At 42.6% G+C, this 20,120-nt stretch overlaps 1 pseudogene; it reads right to left on the bottom strand.

Annotated features, from left to right (window-relative positions):
• Nucleotides 1-2,651: 2,651 nt before the first annotated feature.
• Nucleotides 2,652-20,120, bottom strand: part of LOC109418588 (uncharacterized) — a 38,305-nt pseudogene continuing 20,836 nt past the window's right edge.

Below are 20,120 nucleotides of genomic sequence, written 5' to 3'. Positions count from 1 at the left end.
GTGCTACATACGTCTTTTGGGGCTGCTTTTACTGTCCTCAAAAGAGGCCTCATCTCATGGGTGAAGCCCTAGACCGGCAAAAGCTGCCCCGAGATTCTCCGTGTATGCTTAGGTAACATCCTATTGCTTCAGTTGCTCTTGAGCCCCTCTCTGCCAATCGGATGAAGATCAGCCATCCGAACTTCTCTAAGGTTGCTTTTAGCCCTGCCTGGTCTTTCTTTTCTAAGCCATGAGGGGATAATCTGTATAACCTGAACAGGGAAGTCCGGGTTGTGTGAGGCTAAGGTTATCTTCTACAACACCAATATAGACCAGGACTACTCTTTTCTCGACCCACTAAACAACATCCCCATGATCGCCAAACTCTACATCTCTCCGGAACCACGAGGCATTGTTACAAAGGAAGGCTACCGCGTGCACAGCGATTTGATTTGCAACGTAAGTAAGGCCCTATCAGCCAGCACACAGAAGGACGTGCCGTCATGGGACCTCCACCTGCCTCTTACTGTTTCCAACTGCGGGCTCTGATCTAACACAACAGCCCGACGCACAGTGGAGCACCTAGTACATTGAAACTGATCAAAATTATTTTGACGCATTTTCGCAACCCAAATGCAACCCAAATTAGTAATGAAACGTATTTCATAGTTTTCGTATTTTTTTATTTCGTCATTAGCGTGACCAATTTTATGATTGTAAAAGTCAAAATTTTTCGAAACTAATTTTTTTCAAAAAATCACAACTTTTGAACCAGTTGACCGAGTTCAAACTTCTTTTTTTTTCTTGAAAGCTGTTGAATTCTAGTTTTCAGCAAAAATACGTTCAGAGGGCCAAATAGTGTTTTAAGGCAAATAATATCATATAATAATATATTTATCACGATTTTTTCAAAGTGTTGCAACTTTTAAAATCGGAAACATCCGGAAGGTTTTCTTTTTGCATTTGAAAGAGGAACAATAGTTTTATCATACACTAAACGCAGATTTTCCGGAAACAGCCGGAAAATCAACTTATTTCATTTTGAATGTACGGTAAAGGGTTCCATCAAATATTTTTTTCAATATTTTCATATATTGAATGTAAATTCAACGTCAATTTGTTTGGGTTTCAAATTAACAGAATAACAACATTAACCTTCTTTAACAAACTGCATCGTTGAATTGATTAACTATCAATTTCATTCACTTTGTACGGTCAAAACTAGCACGCGCTGTGAGTTATATCAAAGAAAACGGCTAAACTTCAGCTTCACTTAACCTCTTCTGATAAGCGTAAACAAAACATTTAGACATTGCTTAGCTGTCAAACGATTACACGATAACTACACTTAGCAAAAACACAACGGAAAACCCAATTACTTCATTTTGAGTTTTTCCACTTATGATCAGGTTTTGATGTGATTTACTCCAATGTGCGACGCCACGACAGCAACGCTAGCAGGATGTTCTCTCCGCGGCCACTTAATTGTTGTTAGAATCGATTTCGACCGCAGGGCACCGGTATGACCTACGAAGCCGACTCCGAACTCCTGGAGCACCTATTGTACTGCATATGAACTAGCCATTCTCTGTGTCCACACGCCAGCTCCTCTGTAGCTCCTAGACGATATGGGTGATAGCCTTTTGAGTTTTTTTTTGCATCCTCTTTCATTCGCTCTCTTTGTTGTTGTCAAAGAGTGAATAGCAAAACAACCCAACTTTGAGAGTTCGATGCGGGAAGCCAAAATTGAGTAAGTTACATAGTACCGAAAGTTGAGTAAATTTAACTGACGGCTGAGTAAAAAAACTTCGACTTTAGGTACTTTGGCCGAATACGCCTAAATGCAAACTCCCTACCTCAACATCAACTCAAAAATGGCTTCCCGCACGCAACCTCGAAGTTGGGTGGATTGAACTCACTTTCGGGTACTTTTGTTTCTCCGTGTATGGATTACTGCACGAATTTATTCTGGCCTGCTTACTCGTACACGAAATTTGACGTTTGAGCGGTGTCGGCACCTCTCAAACGTCAAATTTTCTGTGAGAGTAAGCAGGCCAGCATAAATTCGTGCAGTGGACCATATGTATTACACTAGGGTTACAATGAAGGCGAGCTACTGAGTTTAATTGATTAAAATCGATCTTATGCTGCGCATGAAACGAGGAAACGCATCTCGGTCTCCTATGATCACACGGTGACGTTTAGGGTTATGTTAGGTAATTTGGACACCCACAAAGCGGGAGAACTTGACTTGAATAAGTGTATGAATGGTCATGTGATCAAATGAAAGCTGTTTCTACATTGGAAAAAGCGATATGCCTTACCTCATTTCACACAAAGAAAAAAATCTTCTTCTTATCCATTTGGTGTAACATGACGTTGCGTAACTTAACGTGAGACATAGTCTGCTTGTAATTTAAGTGCCTTTAAGGATTTTCTCAGTTTAATTAATAGAAAAGTAAATTCGCTTTAACGAAGAATGTTATTACCAGCATAGTTTAGCTGTACCTATTTTCTCAAACATGGGATTACATGTTTTTTCCTATCTTACATTTGATCACACAACCAGTTTTTGATTGAAGAAAACAAAACTAAGAACAACTGATTTCAGAAAGAAAGTTCCAGCATTTGCAGGAAAATCAAACATAAAGCAATCAAAGTGAAAAAAAAAATCAATCGATGATGAGTGCTTTACTCATCTTCTTCGGGAGTCCCGGTGGGTGCTTTTGCGTAAGTGATGAAGTGTTCGCTTCCGGGCTCAACTGATGTCTTCCTTGGCTGACGGCAGCAACTACAACGTGGGATCACGAATTATGTTTAAAAACCCATCAGCACGAACAATTCAACATGTTCCAATGCTCCCCCGTCACAGCTACACGATGAATGATGTCCATGTCCGTAAGGTATTGCTGCAGATTTCGACATGGCGTATTTCTATTTCTCTTCCGGTCACTTCAGTACTGCATCAAGCCGGTACATGCACGTACGTTTGCTTTTCCGAAACATCCTCGACGGTACGAGCTCTCCTGCCCGCCTTTATGAAGGTAAAGGCTTTCCGTTCATCCTCAAGTGTAATTGTTCTTGTTTCGTGGACGCGCTGGTTTTGCTTGCTGTAGTTTCCCACAATGTTCTTGATTCTAGTCTTAAATGTCCCAAAGGATTCCCTGATTCGATCTAAATGACTGTTCAGGGCTTAGAACGAGTTGTTGGTGGCTGGATAGCCAGGCAAGGCACTCTCGTACCAATTCCGGAAGAACGCATTGCTTGCGTATTTACGGAAGAAGTGAATAAAATGGGGGAATCCTTTGTACTTCTCAAGAAATAGTTCGCATGCTTTTTCGAAGTGCATCGCAGAGGAAGCTGCCTGGATTCGACCCACATCCTTCAGGATATCCTCCTTGATGTTCTGAACCACGTGGAAGTAACAATTCACTAGAAGTGCATGCCCGCCAAACACCGACCTAGCGGCATTTTTCAAGGCCATCTCTCCATCAATGATGAAGGCCCTTACATTGACATATTTATGGAAACTTTTGAATTATTTATGCTCTTTTCCATTTTCTTATGGAAATTTTCTATTTTTCTATGGGACGTATATATTTTAGTGTATTGCCTCCACTTCAATATCTTATGCAACATCTTTTACGATCACTGGTTGACTGGGTCCTCTGTAGGAGCCATTACACCTCTCGTCTTGGCTATCACGATCCTGTAGGCGTCACCTCACGGATTCGAATTGGCCCTCTGACAGAGACCCTCGAAACATGCCTTTTTGCTTTCTTTTATCTCGGTCTTCAGCACGGCTTTTGCAGCGTTGAACACCACCCACCGTTCTCACAATGACTGTCTGGACCACTACCACTGTCGACTTCCCTTTTCGGAATGCGAACTGTCTATTCTTGCACTTCACCAGTCTGTCTTTCCATACGCCAGATTCTGAATCTTCCGCCGCATTTCCAACACTTAGCGGACCTATCAATGCCCTTGCAGTTCACCACGTTTCACCAGGTGACCTAACTCCATGCACCTGAAGCATCTCTGCATCTGTTTTGCACTTCGGTGAGTGACTCTTCGAGTGCAACCGACCATACATACATTTCATTTATTTGTTCAACATCATTAAGATAAGACATAATCAACAATAGTACGCCACAATACTCGGTTTGTGGCTGCCGCTCTCCATCCTCGGTCGCGCCCAATGCTCGCCAAGTCACGCTCCACCTGGTCCGCCCATCGTGCTCTCTGCGCTCCACGCCTTCTTGTGCCAACCGGATCTGTTGCAAACACCAGCTTTGCAGGGTTGTTGTCCGGCATTCTTGCAACATGCCCTGCCCAACGTATCCTTCCGGCTTTGGCCACCTTCTGGATGCTGGGTTCGCCGTAAAGTGCAGCGAGCTCGTGGTTCATCCTTCACCGCCACACACCGTTCTCCTGCACACCGCCGAAGATCGTTCTTAGCACGCGTCGCTCGAAAACTCCTAGTGCTTGTAGGTCCTCCTCGAGCATGGTCCATGTCTCGTGCCCGTAGAGGATCACCGGTCTTATTAGCGTTTTGTACATGGTGCATTTGGTGCGTGGGTGAATCTTTTTCGACCGCAGTTTCTTCTGGAGCCCGTAGTAGGCCCGACTTCCGCTGATGATGCGCCTCCGAATTTCTCGGCTCACGTTGTTGTCAGCCGTCAGTAAGGATCCGAGGTAGACGAATTCCTCCACCACCTCGAAAGTATCCCCGTCTATCGTAACATTACTACCCAGACGGATCCGGTCGTTTTCGGTTCCGCCTACCAGCATGTACTTTGTTTTTGAGGCATTCACCACCAGTCCGACCTTTGCTGCTTCGCGTTTTAGGCGGGTGTACAGTTCTGCCACCGTTCCAAATGTTCTAGCGATAATGTCCATGTCGTCCGCGAAGCACACAAATTGACCGGATTTTGTGAAAATCGTTCCCCGGCTGTTGAGCCCGGCTCGTCGCATCACACCTTCCAGCGCGATGTTGAAGAGTAGACATGAGAGGCCGTCACCTTGTCGCAGTCCCCGGCGAGAAACGAATGAACTGGATAGTTCACCCGAAACCCTTACGCAGTTTTGCACACTGTCCATCGTTGCTTTAATCAGTCTAGTCAGCTTCCCAGGAAAGCCGTTTTCGTCCATGATTCTCCATAGCTCTGCGCGGTCGATACTATCGTATGCCGCTTTGAAGTCGATGAACAGGTGGTGCGTTGGGACCTGGTATTCACGGCATTTCTGGAGGATTTGCCGTACGGTAAAGATCTGGTCCGTTGTCGATGAAGCCGGCTTGATAACTTCCCACCAACTCATTTGTTTTAGGTGACAGACGACGGAAGATGATCTGGGATAGCACTTTGTAGGCAGCATTCAAAATAGTGATCGCCCTGAAGTTCTCACATTCCAAATGGTCGCCTTTCTTGTGAATGGGGCAGATTACCCCTTCCTTCCACTCCTCCGGTAGCTGTTCGGTTTCCCAGATCCTGACTATCAGCCGATGCAGACAGGTGGCCAACTTTTCTGGGCCCATCTTGATGAGTTCAGCTGCGATACCATCCTTACCAGCTGCTTTGTTGGTTTTGAGCTGGTGAATGGCATCCTTAACTTCCCTCAGCGTGGGAGTTGGTTCATTTCCGTCCTCCGCTGCACTGGCGTCGTCGTTCCTTCCGTTGCCGTGGGCTCCCGTGCCTACGTTCTTCACGCCGTTCAGGTGCTGATCGAAGTGCTGCTTCCACCTTTCGATCACTTCACGTCCGTCCGTCAAGAGGCCTCCGTCTTTATTATCCCTGCATATTTCGGCTCGCGGCACGAAGCCGTTGCGGGATGCGTTGAGCTTCTGATAGAACTTCCGTGTTTCTTGGGAACGGCACAGCAGTTCCATTTCTTCACACTCCGCTTCTTCCAGGCGGCGCTTTTTCTCCCGAAAGAGGCGGGTCTGCTGTTTCCGCTTCTGTTTGTAACGTTCCACGTTATGACGAGTCCCTTGCTGCAGCATTACCGCCCTCGCTGCGTTCTTCTCCTTCAAAACCGTTCTGCACTCTTCGTCGAACCATTCGTTCCGTCGATTCCGTTCCACGTACCCGATGGTGCTCTCGGCTGCGTCGTTGATGGCTGCTTTCACTGTACTCCAGCAGTCCTCTAGAGGGGCCTCATCGAGCTCGCCCTCGTCTGGCAACGCGGCTTCGAGATTCTGCGCGTATGCTGAGGCGACATCCGGTTGCTTCAGTCGCTCTAGGTTGTACCGTGGCGGTCGCCGGTACCGTACATTGCTGATGACGGAGAGTTTTGGGCGCAGTTTGACCATCACCAGATACTGGTCGGAGTCGATGTTGGCGCCACGATAGGTCCTGACGTCGATAATGTCGGAGAAGTGCCGTCCGTCAATCAGAACGTGGTCGATTTGAGATTCTGTCTGCTGTGGTGATCTCCAGGTGTAACGATAAGGGAGGCTGTGTTGGAAAAAGGTGCTACGTATGGCCATATTTTTGGAGGCGGCGAAATCAATGAGTCGTAGGCCGTTTTCGTTCGTTTGCTGGTGGGCGCTGAACTTACCAATCGTCGGTCTGAATTCCTCCTCCTGGCCTACCTGAGCGTTCAAATCTCCTATGATGATCTTGACGTCGTGGTTTGGGCAGCGGTCGTACTCGCGTTCGAGCTGCGCGTCAAATGCGTCTTTGTCATCATCAGTGCTTCCGGAGTGAAGGCTGTGCACGTTTATTATGCTGAAGTTGAAGAATCGGCCCTTGATCCTCAACCTGCACATTCTTTCGTCGATCGGCCACCAACCGATCACGCGCCTCTGCATATCACCCATCACGATAAAAGCTGTTCCCAGCTCGCGTGTGTTGCCGCAGCTCTGGTAAATGGTATGATTACCTCTAAACGTTCGCACCATGGATCCTGTCCAACACCTGCAGCGCTACGATGCCGAACCCGTGGTCCTTCAGTAGATCGGCGAGTATGCGGGTGCTCCCAATGAAGTTGAGAGATCGGCAGTTCCACGTACCGAGTTTCCAGTCGCAAGTCCTTTTTGTTCGCTGGGGTCGTTGCCGTTGGTCTCGGTTCGTATTATTCTGTTGCTGATTTTCCGTTACAATGTTTTTTTTACGGCTGGCTCGTAGGGCCTGACACCAACCCCCTACTTTCCGGAGGACCATACCCAAGCAACAATCTTGATTATATTTGTTTTTTTTTTTGTTTTTATGATAGTTTTATCACAGCATATTCTAATTAATCTTATCATTGTTTCTACTGAGTACAACTATTCTTCATCAATCTGGGGTTTTGAAACTGTCTCCAAGAATATTTGCAAATCATTGCATAAAACCACAGACACGATAAGAACTATTGACCTTAATGCCAGTTTAAAGAGGCTTATGTAGTTATTTTCAATTTTAATTCTTTCTTGTGCAAGAGTAACTGTTCTCGAGTGAGAACAGTTTGGTAAATAAAAAACAACAACATCAGATTCCGATTGTCTTCGATTCACTATTGCATCCGTCCCGAAACCCGACCCTGAAGCGGCGCATTGCCAAATTCCTACGGTTTCTTGGATTTCATCGGAAGCCATGTTGAGAAATCTCATGAATAATGCTCTCGTGACTTGAAATTATAATTTGGAAGATTCTCTTATTGCATTTTTATCGAAGCGCGTTGCAATTTTCGGAAGTATCTTGCAACATATACACGTTAAATTTCGTTTGGTAGTTGACCATATTGTTACACTACGGAAATATTACAATTTTGTGTTAGAAACTAATCCCAATTATAATGTTGTGCCATTGATTTTCATGAAGTTTTTTCCCGAGTCAATTTACTTTTGCTGCAACATAAAAGCTGCAGCAGCAACAGAAGTTGCCAGCAGCAGTCAATTGTATTATTGTTTTATGGTACACTCGAAGAGCTCTACAGGAAGATACCAAATCGCCTAGAGGACAACTTGTGAAGTATAACAGGTTTTAAGAGAATCTTAAAAACAGTTCTCCAATACTACATTAGGATGGGCCTCTTTCGTCTTATAGCGGGTTTATGATTGTTTTGACGTAGTTATACAGGGTAATTTGGTTCCAAGCAAAGAATAGGATTATAAAATTAATTCTGTTACTTGGATAGTGCACAGCTGAGCTTAGAGTCATTCCCTGGCACTCGAACGTTGACCAGCCGCCCCTAAAATGTGGATCAGACGCTGTTGTGAGCCGCTCCTCCTTTAGAACAGACGCTTAGGTTTGCAAAAGCAAACCCCCTTCCCTGTTAGCCTACGACCAAAGTTCCCACCGGGGTTGGTTACCCGATTTTCCCTAAGGTTGATCGTAGTTTCCAGCCGGTACCACGAGGAGTTAGGGATAGGAGTTGCTGGGCAGAGGCTAGTGGATCACAATGGGATCTGTATTGCGCACATATCCACTACCCAGCCTTTATCGCACCTACCATACCTCCGAAGACCTCCTGTTGGCACTCCACCAATTTTCAACGCGGACACTTTTTCAGAGGTGGATTAATACGGGGTAAAGCGGACTGTAACTTCCTTCAGGGCCTTCGATTCCGGAAATAATAACAGGACCGAATTGTATTTTAACAAAACTGAACTTATTATTACTAAATTTCTCGCTACACGTATTCACCCGTCGCGGTCCACTTACAAACTAGAAGAAAAACCTCCCGTGCTCACCCTTGTTCTCCCTATGCGGTTTTGTTGTTCCGGTTTCTCTCGTCTTTGCGTCTGAGCGACGCGTTGCGTTAGGTGATGGCAGCGATGCGTTTATGCCATTGAACGCACACTCTGCACATCGGGGTAGGCCATGGGTTTCAGGTGTCGAAATCAAATTACTTCACAACTTGTCCGGTTGAAGACGGGACACCTCCCTTATCCGAATTTGCATATCTGCGCTCAGGTTATACAGTTCTATCAGTGCAAGCAAACCACAACTCCTCTTCCGTCGTGATCTCATCCAGAACCTTGCACTCAACAACTGCCTCCTGTGAGAGTACTCTGGCGTAAGCCTCGCTTCCTAAAGACTTGGCAACTATTTCCCGATAGTCCAAGCTTAAGCACTAACTACGTAACGTAAAAATTGGTAATTTTGGAGCACCTCCCTCCCCCCATGTAACGATTTTCGTATGATAAGCGAAATTTGTTTGTATGGATCGTAACGCTAAGCTTGACTCCTCCCTCCCCTTATAGCGTTACGTAATTTGTGTACGATGCCTTATGCATCCAATTTTTCTTCAACTACTAGAAGATAACCTTGTCTTTCTGCGTGCGCCGTATTCCACCACGGTCATTCCTAACTTCTTTTGCTCCGGATCCTCGGGAGTACCACTAGCGTATATAAGTTAACGTTTTGGCAAGGCTAGTAACAGGGCATGTAGACTTACCTTTATCTCATCCCAGGGGCTGCCTAACCTACAAATCCTGATTTACCATGGCCCGTGGCCGTCGATTGCTGGACGCCTTGTTCACACTGACTCACAAGGGGGGGGGGTCTCTTCGGCGGGATTTAGATTTACCACGCACACCTCACACGCGGAATCACATATTACAATTTTGGGATAGGTTTTATGCATAACTTTTTTGGAGTGTACTATCACCATTGATGACCAGATTTGTACGGCCTTTACACTTGCATTTCTATTTGGGGACAAACACGCGCGGGTTGCATTCCGGGCCAAATCCATTATCTGCACTACTCGGCTAAACATGTTTTCGCGCGACTCGACTGCCTTCTATGAACGCCAGACACCAAGAGCCCCATTATCGGCTCGGCAATCCAAGATAAAAACCAACCTCTCCCGAGCTATCAACTCGTTTCGCTCGTTTTTTTTTTTCGTTGGAAGGTTTTCGGTAAACGGGAGAGACTTCCTCAGGCGTTTTTCCGACGGCGCGTTGAGGCAAAGTTTTTAATAGTAAAAAACCTAACTCCTAATGCTTACTTATTTTTTTATTTGTGGTACATGCCAAATGTGACACGTACGTTCATTGTTTGTCGCTCGTTTCGACGATGAGGGCGTAGCCCTTGCTCCTCTCTCTGGGGGTCGATGCAGTGTTGCCACATTTTTATCTGTACCGGAGGGTCCAAAATCTTTTTTATCTGTACCAGACATTTGAAAAATCTGTAACCAAAATCTGTACTAAATTTGTACCACATTTTATTTAGAATCGCTTAAAATACACAAAAAATAGCATTAAGTTCTGGCTAAACTATGAAAAACACTTAATTTGAGTATACTGTTACCAATTTCTGAACTTTAAAAACAAAAATATTAGTATAAAAATGTTATAAATTTGAATTTTATTGATTTTTTTCTCAATTTCAAAAAATCTGTACCATTCTGTACCTTTTGCTGAAAATCTGTAATCTGTACCGTACAGAATCTGTACCAAAAAGTTGAAAAAAATCTGTACTTTTACAGAATAATCTGTACCTGTGGCAACACTGGGTCGATGTTTATCTGTCTTGTTCGGTTCCATTTCTTTTCCTTGATCTGCTTTTGCCTTTTCCTCTTCCCTCGCTGACTTTCCACGGTGCGCCCTTCACTGTCCTTTCTAACATGCTTCTGTTTACTGATGCGCTCTTGCTTGTTTTCTATGCATTTTTGGGTCCTCCATTTCTCCAGGTTCTCCTGCCTTTTTTCATCGAACGAGTATTCCGGTGGCTCTTCGGTTTCTTCTAGATTACAATAGAAGCTCGTTCCATGGTTTCTGTCAAAGTCTTCCTAGCTGTTTCTACTTACTCTCATTCTGAGACAGGGATTGTTTGCATGCACAGTGCGATGCGGATGTTGATTGTGCTGTCTCATAGCAGCGTTTGTGGCGCGCAAAGAGTTTAGAATCGCTCCATATCCGTGTTCTGAGCGCCTTCAGCTCATCGTCGCCTTCCAATCCATATTCCGTTGTCTGTCGTCGTAAGCCTTAGCCATAATGCCCTAATCAGGATGTTACCGGCATCGATTCTGATGTGCCGGTTGGCATTCCGGCGGATTTTCATAGAAGTTCAACAGAGCCCGCTGCCAAACTCTACCATATCCTAGACATACTCTCCAACTCGCAGAAGGTTAAGAGGGTTCATGCAACTCTTGGATTCCTGTCCCTGCTACCCCCTGTCTAAATATGGTCTATCTGCCTGTCAATATACATCAACGCATAACATCATAATCTACATCGGCCTGAGGTTTGTCGGAGTTACGCCAAGTAATGTTAAAAAAACAATAATGATCTGGAGTTTGCTTGTTCTGTGCTCCTGGTAGACCAATCAGACATTGGCTAACTAGTAGTGGAAGGGCGGCCAATATGAACGTGTCCTAAATTTCATGCCCCGCCCTAAAAATGGCCCCGCATCCTAATTTGATAAAACTTGCGAAGGATTTTAAGTATTATTCTTAAACTAACCGACGGCCTTTGTTCGAATGTTGCGCAAATCCTGAGAATATTGACTCAATAGTCCAACTATCGAAAGTCAGTTGAGAAACTCTGACCTCTTGGTAAGTATCACTGGTTTACGTCCAACTGCACTCCAGTCAGCCAAAAACTTTTCCCCTCTTTTGCCTTTTTAGCTGCCATTGCCGGGGCGCTCGCTCTGCACCTTTGAGGAATTGCGAAGGAAAGTTTATGCTTCTTTCCGTATTCCGGTTTTTGAAACATGCATTAGATACCTATCCACCAGCTACCAACAGGACTAGACTGTTACTACTGCAACCTCATTCGTATTCATCTTTCCTAGTTATGATGACGACGACGATGCCGAGAAAGACCACATTGCCGCAGGCTCCAACAGGGAGAACAAAGCTCCAGAAGAACTTTTCCCTCTGAAGCAGCAGCAGAAAAAAAGAAACGTGTTGGAAGTGCAATGCGATATGGGACAGAAGTTTCTTTTGGTGGGAAGGTGTCTGGTTCTGGTTCCGGTTGTGCGGCGTGGTGCGTGTGCGGTCGGTTGCTGGTGGTGGCCTGGGTTTGGTTTATATCAGGTGCTAAAATGGCACTTTGAACAGTGTAATGTGGCCAACTCAACGAAGCAATAAAAATTTTCGGGATAACATATTGTTATAAGCTCTGCCGGGAAAAGTTTCCCCGTAACGGGATAATCTGAATGGAGTGAAATGAGATGTTGGGTGTAGAGTTAGTTCTGTAGCTTCATGGTGTTGGATTGGCCACCGCAGTGATATGTTTGCAGAAAAGTGTGCCAAATACTGCTTTTTCCACTTGATATCGCACCTTGAAATCCTCTCAGGTATAAGTTTTACATCTGTTTACAATTTCTTAAGAACTTCCAGAAAGTTGCAATCAACGGCGATGAAAGGCGGTCTTGTATAGAAAGTACGGAACTAGAGCTGTAGATCTCGCAACCTCATCGGGAGCACATCATTTTTCTCAAGAGTTGTCTTCAAAACGAACAATTCGTCAAAGGTTTCCTGCAACATACAACAAACATATTTTGTACATTTTTGATCCACGGTTTCAAGTCTTCACCATAAGGCGCTGTCTATAATGTATATATCTCAGACAAACTCCGCCCCCGTAGAGTTTTGGCCATACAAAATTTCAAAAATTTGTATGGAGTGTAGACTTTGGCCATAACCCCCTCTCCCTCTTAAGAGTCTACGTAGTTTGTGAACTTTCTCTGAATTCTTCAAGTAGTGCCATTAGCAATCTCACGTTCCCAAATCCATTAAAATACAAAAAAAAAATAAGTAAAACAACCAGTGCTTCAATCCTTTGTTTTAAGTAGGACGAAAATAAGTACCGTCAGTCGGGGTGACATTGGGCATGGGGTGGTAACTTTGGGTCAAAAATCAAGAAAGATGTTCCGCTCAAAATGCTAATATTTTCCAAAGTGATTATCAAAAAGTGCATAGGGGGCTGTCCATAAACCACGTGGTCATGAGGGGGGCGGGGGTTCGGCCTATGAGCATTTTGTATGGACGAATAAAATTTTTTGTATGTACAAATGACCACGGGGGGGGGGGGGGGGGGGGGGTGGTGTGCGTTCAGAAGTCCCAAAAAAATGACCACGTGGTTTATGGACAGCCCCTAGTCATGGGCGAAACTCCGGATTTTTGTCAGGGGGTGCACTACAAACAAATATTCATTAGTTCATCCATTCATCATTCATCGCCCCATATCTCACAGCAGCATTCAAATTCTAGGGGGTGCCTGGCACCCCGGCACCCCCAGTAGTTTCGCCTATGTGCATAGTATATGGTAATTATAGCTTGCGTTTACCATCCGATGTAGGAAAGGTCACATTTAGTTAATTTTTCATTAAGAAAACGTGATGTGAATTTTATGGCTGGGTGTACTGTACAATATCGTTGTTTTAAAATGTCCTGTAGAAGACAGCTGAACACCGAACGTGTACTGATTTTCTGTTTACTCGGTGTAATAAGCTGTTGTTTTGAAAAATAATATGAGTTTTCTTGCTCTTGTATGGTATTTTGCATGAAAATCTTATTTATTGGGGCTGCAGCATAAATAATTCATTTTGGGGGCGACTTTGGGCCATATAAAATCAATGCAATCAGCACGAAAACCTTACAAATGTGAATTAAACAACTGAGAGTATTCACATTATTTTATGCATAATACGGTGTAATATTTTGAGAATAAATGTGAGATTCATGCAAAATTAAAAATGCACGCATATCAGTTTCTAAGTAAATGATAAAGAAATAATTCTTTCGTCTTTTGAGAATGTTAGTTGGAGTTATATTTAAGGGATAGCGGATGTATTGTATTGGGCCATTGATCATTTATAATGAATGTGGTCAAACTTCCACGTTTGTTTGTCTGTGATGTTATTTTTAGGTGACTAGAAACTGATCAATTGTGCGCTTGTATCGATATATTCAATGATTTTGATTTGCAAGCGATATTTTTTCACATTGAACTATTTTGTTCGAATTTTAGCGTTCGGCTTAATTTCAATTAAGCTGTATTATTGCCAAAATTAAAGTCTAAGCATTTATACTTTGAACAATCCTAAATAATATAAAAATGAACATGTGTACCGAATTCAACACTGATTTACAGCTAAAATATTGTTGTAACGACTTGCAAAGGGAAGGACTATGCAATTTTGGCCCAATGACACCCCCACTGACGGTACCTACCAATCAATTCATATACCAATCAATTCAGCTCAACGAATTGAGATGATGTATGCTTGTGTATATAATTTATGTACGTGTGTGTGCAAAAAAGGTCCCTCTCTTTCAATGCACTTGCCATAGGCCGATTTTTCGGATAATAGCTGGAATCGAATTGGAATTCTACCGCATTATTTGCTGATGAAAATGGTCCAGATCGGTTGAGGCGTTCCAGAGTTATGACCATTTTATTGATCCGGACCAGCACCGTTAGAACTGGCTGTAGGCATATCACCAGCCTTCTATCGAAAATTCGTTTTTTGAGTGAACCTATAGCCTTTCAGTACACGTTGGTGTACGAGAAAGGCAATTACCTACCGCAAGATGGTGCTGGGAATGCTTATTTGATATATTCAATATCCTAAAATGGTGCAAGGAATCTCAAGATGGTGCATGAGATCAGTATCGTGCAGTGGATACCTAGATGATTCAGTGAATTCAGAAATGGTGCCCGGAATGTCATGGTGGTGCATGATGTAGTAAGTATATTGCATTAGATATCAAAATGGTCAAAGTTCTGTTGCTGAAGGCGAGGAAAAATGCAGAAGTTAACTGGGGTACCTATGACTGGATCGATTGGATCAACACGACCAATCAAACAACAACTGCAATTTTCTTAAAACAACACAGTACTTCTGTGTTTATCCGGTGACATCCTGTTCTCCCGAGCGAGTATTTTCAAAGATGGCGTTAGTGAAAACCAAACTGCGATCGACCATGACACAGCAACGGCTTGAGGCACTAATGCTACCTTTTGTGGAGCAAAGTCTTACCACGAATGCGGAAATCCAAAATGTCATCGACGAGTTCAAGACGGTCGTAGAAGCTCCGAGGCGAATGGAGCTCTAAATTCAAACCCGCTCTCGCCAACTCCGCCGCCGAAGTTCGTCCAGCCGCACTCCTTTCATCGCATCTTTCGTCAAACCTCTCAACCAGCGGATTTTGGATCGAACCAGCTCTGTCATCTCCAGTTGTGTCACCGTCAAACCTGTCAGCCAGCTAGACGTTCTGTCGCTGGATATCGTACCACTCGTCGTACCGCTCAATCAACACATATCCCATTGATCGAACCAGCTTTGCCATCTCCAGTTGTGTCACCGTCAAACCGGTCAGTCAGCCAGCTAGACATTCTGTCGCTGAATCATGCCATGGCCAGACGGATTGCAACTTTTGTTGAATACATCGTCCACCGAATAACTCATAGGAGGTTTCTGTTGAAAATACAAGGAATCAGAAATACCTTTTCATGAATTGAGTCCAATAAGTGAAATACCATCACTGCTATAATAATCTAGACTATCTATTTTATTCTTCTCTCACCGAACAGATTAGATTGATCCCAGTGCTGCCATTTGATGATTTGTGGCGCCAAAGACTGCATTAGAAATTTGCGCAACAATCATCACTTTTTGAACGGAGACAAATTCGTAGCACCTTTTATCATAGCAGGTTCTTTGACGCAAGGCAGGTAAGTGCAATTATACGTATAAATTACACTGCTCGACAAAATTTTACAAAATGTGGTGTTATGGGACGAAAAAAAAAATAACAGGGGTTTGGGACCCTAGAAGTGCCAGAGTGAAAGAATTTTTGAAAAATGATGAACCAGGCCTTCACAGTTTAAAACCGAAGTTTGTATGGAGAACTTGAGGTGCTCAATTGATAGGTGCATAAGAACGTGCCGTGCATTATTTAAGGCGTTTTCGGTATTTGGGTTAGTTTCGTTATTGCCTAACGCCTACAAATATGCACAGCGCTTTCTGATGCACATATCAACTGAACACCCCAAGTTCTCCATACAAACTTCGATTTTGAACTGTGAAGGCCCGGTCCAATATTTTTCAAAAAATCTTTCACAATGACACTTCTAGGGTCCCAAACCCCTGTTATTTTTTTTCTCATCCCATAACAAAATTTAGTGCTGAACGGTGTTATTAAAGCGCAAATAACATACATACAATTTGTGTTCAACCTAACTATGTCCAACATGTTTCGCATCTACAGGCAAAGGTAATTGGATGCCCGTTTGAAAATTTTGCAAAAGTGAGATGTTGTTTGCTGATGATTTTAAAACTACTCAATTCTCGAAAATCTGACTATTTATTCAGCAAATTGAGACCTTTATGGGGTGCTCATTGACAGAAATTTTCCATGCCACGTCATCGAAATGTACGGAAATTCATTCTTCGTCAGAGGCGTTGCTATATGGAATTCACTACCTTATAATCTAATTCTACAAATTTTAAAAGCTGCATTTAGGAGGGAATGTATCGTCAACTCGTTTTCGTTTAATTCTGACGTGATCTAATCTGAGTTCTGTTCGGCTGAAAACATTAATCGTTGGTTTGGTTCAAAAGTGCAACAAAACAGGTCGTTCAAATCCGGAGGTGCAGTATTATCGGTTCCCGAAAGATCCGAAGCAAAAATGGATCGAGTTCTGTAAGGCAGATGGTGGTGGCTGTGATTCAGATGATGACGCGATTAAACCAAATTCTAAAGTGTGCAGCGTAAGTAATGTTTGCAAAGATTGATATTGAGCTGTATTGAGTATTGAAAATTGGATTTACAGGCGCATTTTGTCGAGGAAAACTAAAGCGGAAGCGGGATGCAATTCCTTCCGTCACCTCGCGCATATTGTAATCCGGTGTTTTGAATGAAAATCCAACAAGGCAAGCAGGACCATTTCCTCTCTATTCATTCCCCGCTCTCAAAGATCATAATTATGCAGATTTTATTGCGCATGGCTCAGAAGCATTTGAATTTGATGAGGCAGCGGTAGACAGTGGTTTAGAAAATGAAGAACCAAACAGTTTTGTTCAAATAATACAAAACACTGCTGCCACGTAGTTTGGGCCATCATTGGAAAGAGAGGCAGAGGATTCGGCACCATCCGCATTTGAGATGCCGGTACCCGCAGCTTCGGAACCAGAGATACTGGAACGTGAATCATCGAAAAATACAGGCAGCTTCAATTACTTCAGGTATTCTACAAAACAACAATTTCGAATCATCATATATATAAAATCCCAGAGTTGTCTGTCCTTCAGTAACGCTTTGAAATGTTTCATTGAAATGTTTCACAGAATGAAAGCTACAATAATCATTACACTGTAGCATTTTACCTATGTTGACTTGGTGCATCCTTGCATTGGTGCCTCATTGCATTGGTGCATCGTTGCATAGGTGGATCATTGCATAACTGCATCGTTGCTATGTACATCGTTGGATTGGTGCAACATTGCATTGATGCATCATTGCATTGGTGCATCACTGTATTCGTGCATCGTTGCATTGGTGCATATTTGAATTAGTACATCGTTGCATTGGTGCATCACTGCATTTGTCGTACATCAATGCATCGTAGGATTTTAAAGCATTGTTTTGTTAAATCAATTCAGCAGTTTCTAGAATTTTCTTTCCATTCTATGGATCAGAACCCTGCAACAGTCATTTACAAACAAAAGGTGGATGCTTGGAAGTATACCTTCTGGCGCTTCTCGATGAGATGCCCAATGCTGTGAAATTTTTCACATATGCATCATATATATAAAAGCCCAGAGTTGTCTGTCCTTCCGTCACGCTCTGAAATGTTTCATTGAAATGTTTCACCATAGTTGTATCAAATTTCTAAAAGGTACGAGAACATTCTGGATGTTTTTTGACTTTCTAGGAATAATAAGAAAAACCTTCTTGAATGTTCTGGAACATCAATATTCTAAAAATTCTAAGAACTTTCTGGAAGTTCCAGAAAATAAATAACGTTCTGGAAAGCTCTCAAATATGGAACTTTTTAAATTTTCGAGAATCCCCTTGAAGTTTCTGGACGCTTCAGAAAGAAGAAGAAGTAGAACCTTCTACAGCATTATGGAACACCTTTTTTGGCGTAACGTCCCAACTGGGACAAACCGTGCTCCTCAGCTTAGTGTCTATGAGCTCAGTTATTAACTGAGAACTTCGGCTTCTAATAACCACTTTTAAGTTTTAGAAAAGAATCTTCTAGAATGTTCTAGAGCATGAAACTTTATTATATTGGGAAAAGGTTATGGACGTTAGGGAACGAGCAAACCAAAAAAGAACCTTCTAGAATGTTCTGGAACATAAAAAATCCATAAAATGTCCAGAAACCTCCTGGAATATACTGAACGTTACAAAAGAAAAACAATCATCTGAGATATTCTGGATATCACACTTCTTCAAATATCGAAAACTTTCTGTGCGTTACTGAACGTTTCAATCAGAGAAAAGAGAAAAACTATCTGGAATGTTCTGTACACTTTTCATTCTTAATTTCAAGAACCTTCTGGAAGTTAATGAAAGTCCAAGAAAGAAGTAAAGGGTCTTCTAAAATGTTCTGGAACATCAAAATTCATTTAATTTCGAGACCTTTCTAGAGATTACTGAATGTTTCAGAAAGAAGTATAATAATCTTCGAAAATGTTCTAGATAATCAAAATTCTTAAAACTTTTGAGAAGTTACTGGACAAAAACAAGACAAAGACCTTCTGCAAACTTTTTTAAATTTACGAAAAGTGTCTGAGAGTTTGTGAACGTTCCAGAAAGAATGAAAATACCCTTTAAGAAGGTTCTAGAACAACCAAATTCATAAAATGTTTGAGAAATTTCTGGAAGCTACTGAGCATTCCAAATGAAAACAGAAAAAATCTCTAGAATGTTCTGGAACATTATTCTTCCCAGGTACTTTCCAGAAGCTACTGAATGTTTCAGAAAGAATAAGAAAACTAACCTTCTGGAATTTTCTGGCACATTTTTTTTTAATGCCGATTATGTTCGGGGAGTTTGTCAACGTTCAAGAAAAAAAAAGTCAAATGAACCTTCTGAAAAGTTCTGGAAAATCACAATTCATTAAATTTTGAGAACTTTCTGGAGATTACTAAACGTTCAAGAGAGAAGCATTCTGGAGAGAGATTCTGGAATGTTCTCGAAAACAGTTTCATTGAAGAAGTATAACTGGAATTTAAAATACATTTTTTTCTAGCTAACGTGGCTAGCCACGTCGGGCCAGCTAGTTGATGTAATAGCTTTCGTGGAATCTTTTAAAAAGTTTCCTTCTAGAAGATTCTGTGAATAAAAATAATAGATATGAAATCCCAGAGTTTTTTTTTTTTATTCTTAATCACTCAACCTAATTTACAGCTCTATTGTCCACTAGGGCGCTACGTGAGCGATTTCAATTGAAAGCTGTACCTACAGTACTGTACAGAGCCTAGATGTATTCTATTATACTTTATCGAACTGGTTGCCTTTCTGCTGCTTTCAATTTTTTACTCAACATGGTAGAATGATGAGCACAAGGATGATAGGATGTTCCTTTCCAGTCCGATTGGGGGTCCATTATGAGTAGCAATTCGCCGATGTCCAGGTATCCGGGTCCGTTTGAGCCATGGGCCTCAGAAGAGGGTCAGTGTCAGTCGCTCTCGGTAAAGAGCAACTGACGAAAAATTGCAAGTGCCGGGGCTGGGAATCAAACCCATGACCATCCGCGTATGAAGCGAACGTGTGACCCACTACGCCACGGGCCCGGCTAAATCCCAGAGTTGTCCGTTCTTCTTTCACGTTTGAAATGTTTCGTTGAACTGTTTCACATGGTTATACAAGTATTATCTTTCCATGGTTCCGTCGTATATTGGTGCATTGATGTGTTTTTGCATTGGTGTATCGTTGCATTGTTTCATCTTTTCTGGGTACATCGCTGCATTTTTGCATTGCTGCATCAATCCTGTAGAAAGATCTAGAAGTTTCTTTCATTCTATGAATTAGAACCCTACAACAGTAATACACAAACCAATGTTGGATATGTAATAGTATACCTTCTGGCGTTTTTCAAAGAAGTGCACCATACTGAGTGAAATATTTCATATATGCACAAAAAAAGCTTCTAGAAAATTCCTTCTAGGAGATTCTAGGATTGATTGTATAAAAAAAAAACTACTTTTTTAGGAACGCTAGCCACGTTGGGTCTGCTAGTTCGTTTTGAG

The sequence above is a fragment of the Aedes albopictus genome, chromosome 3 (assembly GCF_035046485.1).
Source record: "Aedes albopictus strain Foshan chromosome 3, AalbF5, whole genome shotgun sequence".
Taxonomy (NCBI): Eukaryota; Metazoa; Arthropoda; class Insecta; order Diptera; family Culicidae; genus Aedes; species Aedes albopictus.
Note: the sequence above shows the minus strand (reverse complement) of the source record. Positions and strands in the feature narration are given on the sequence as shown.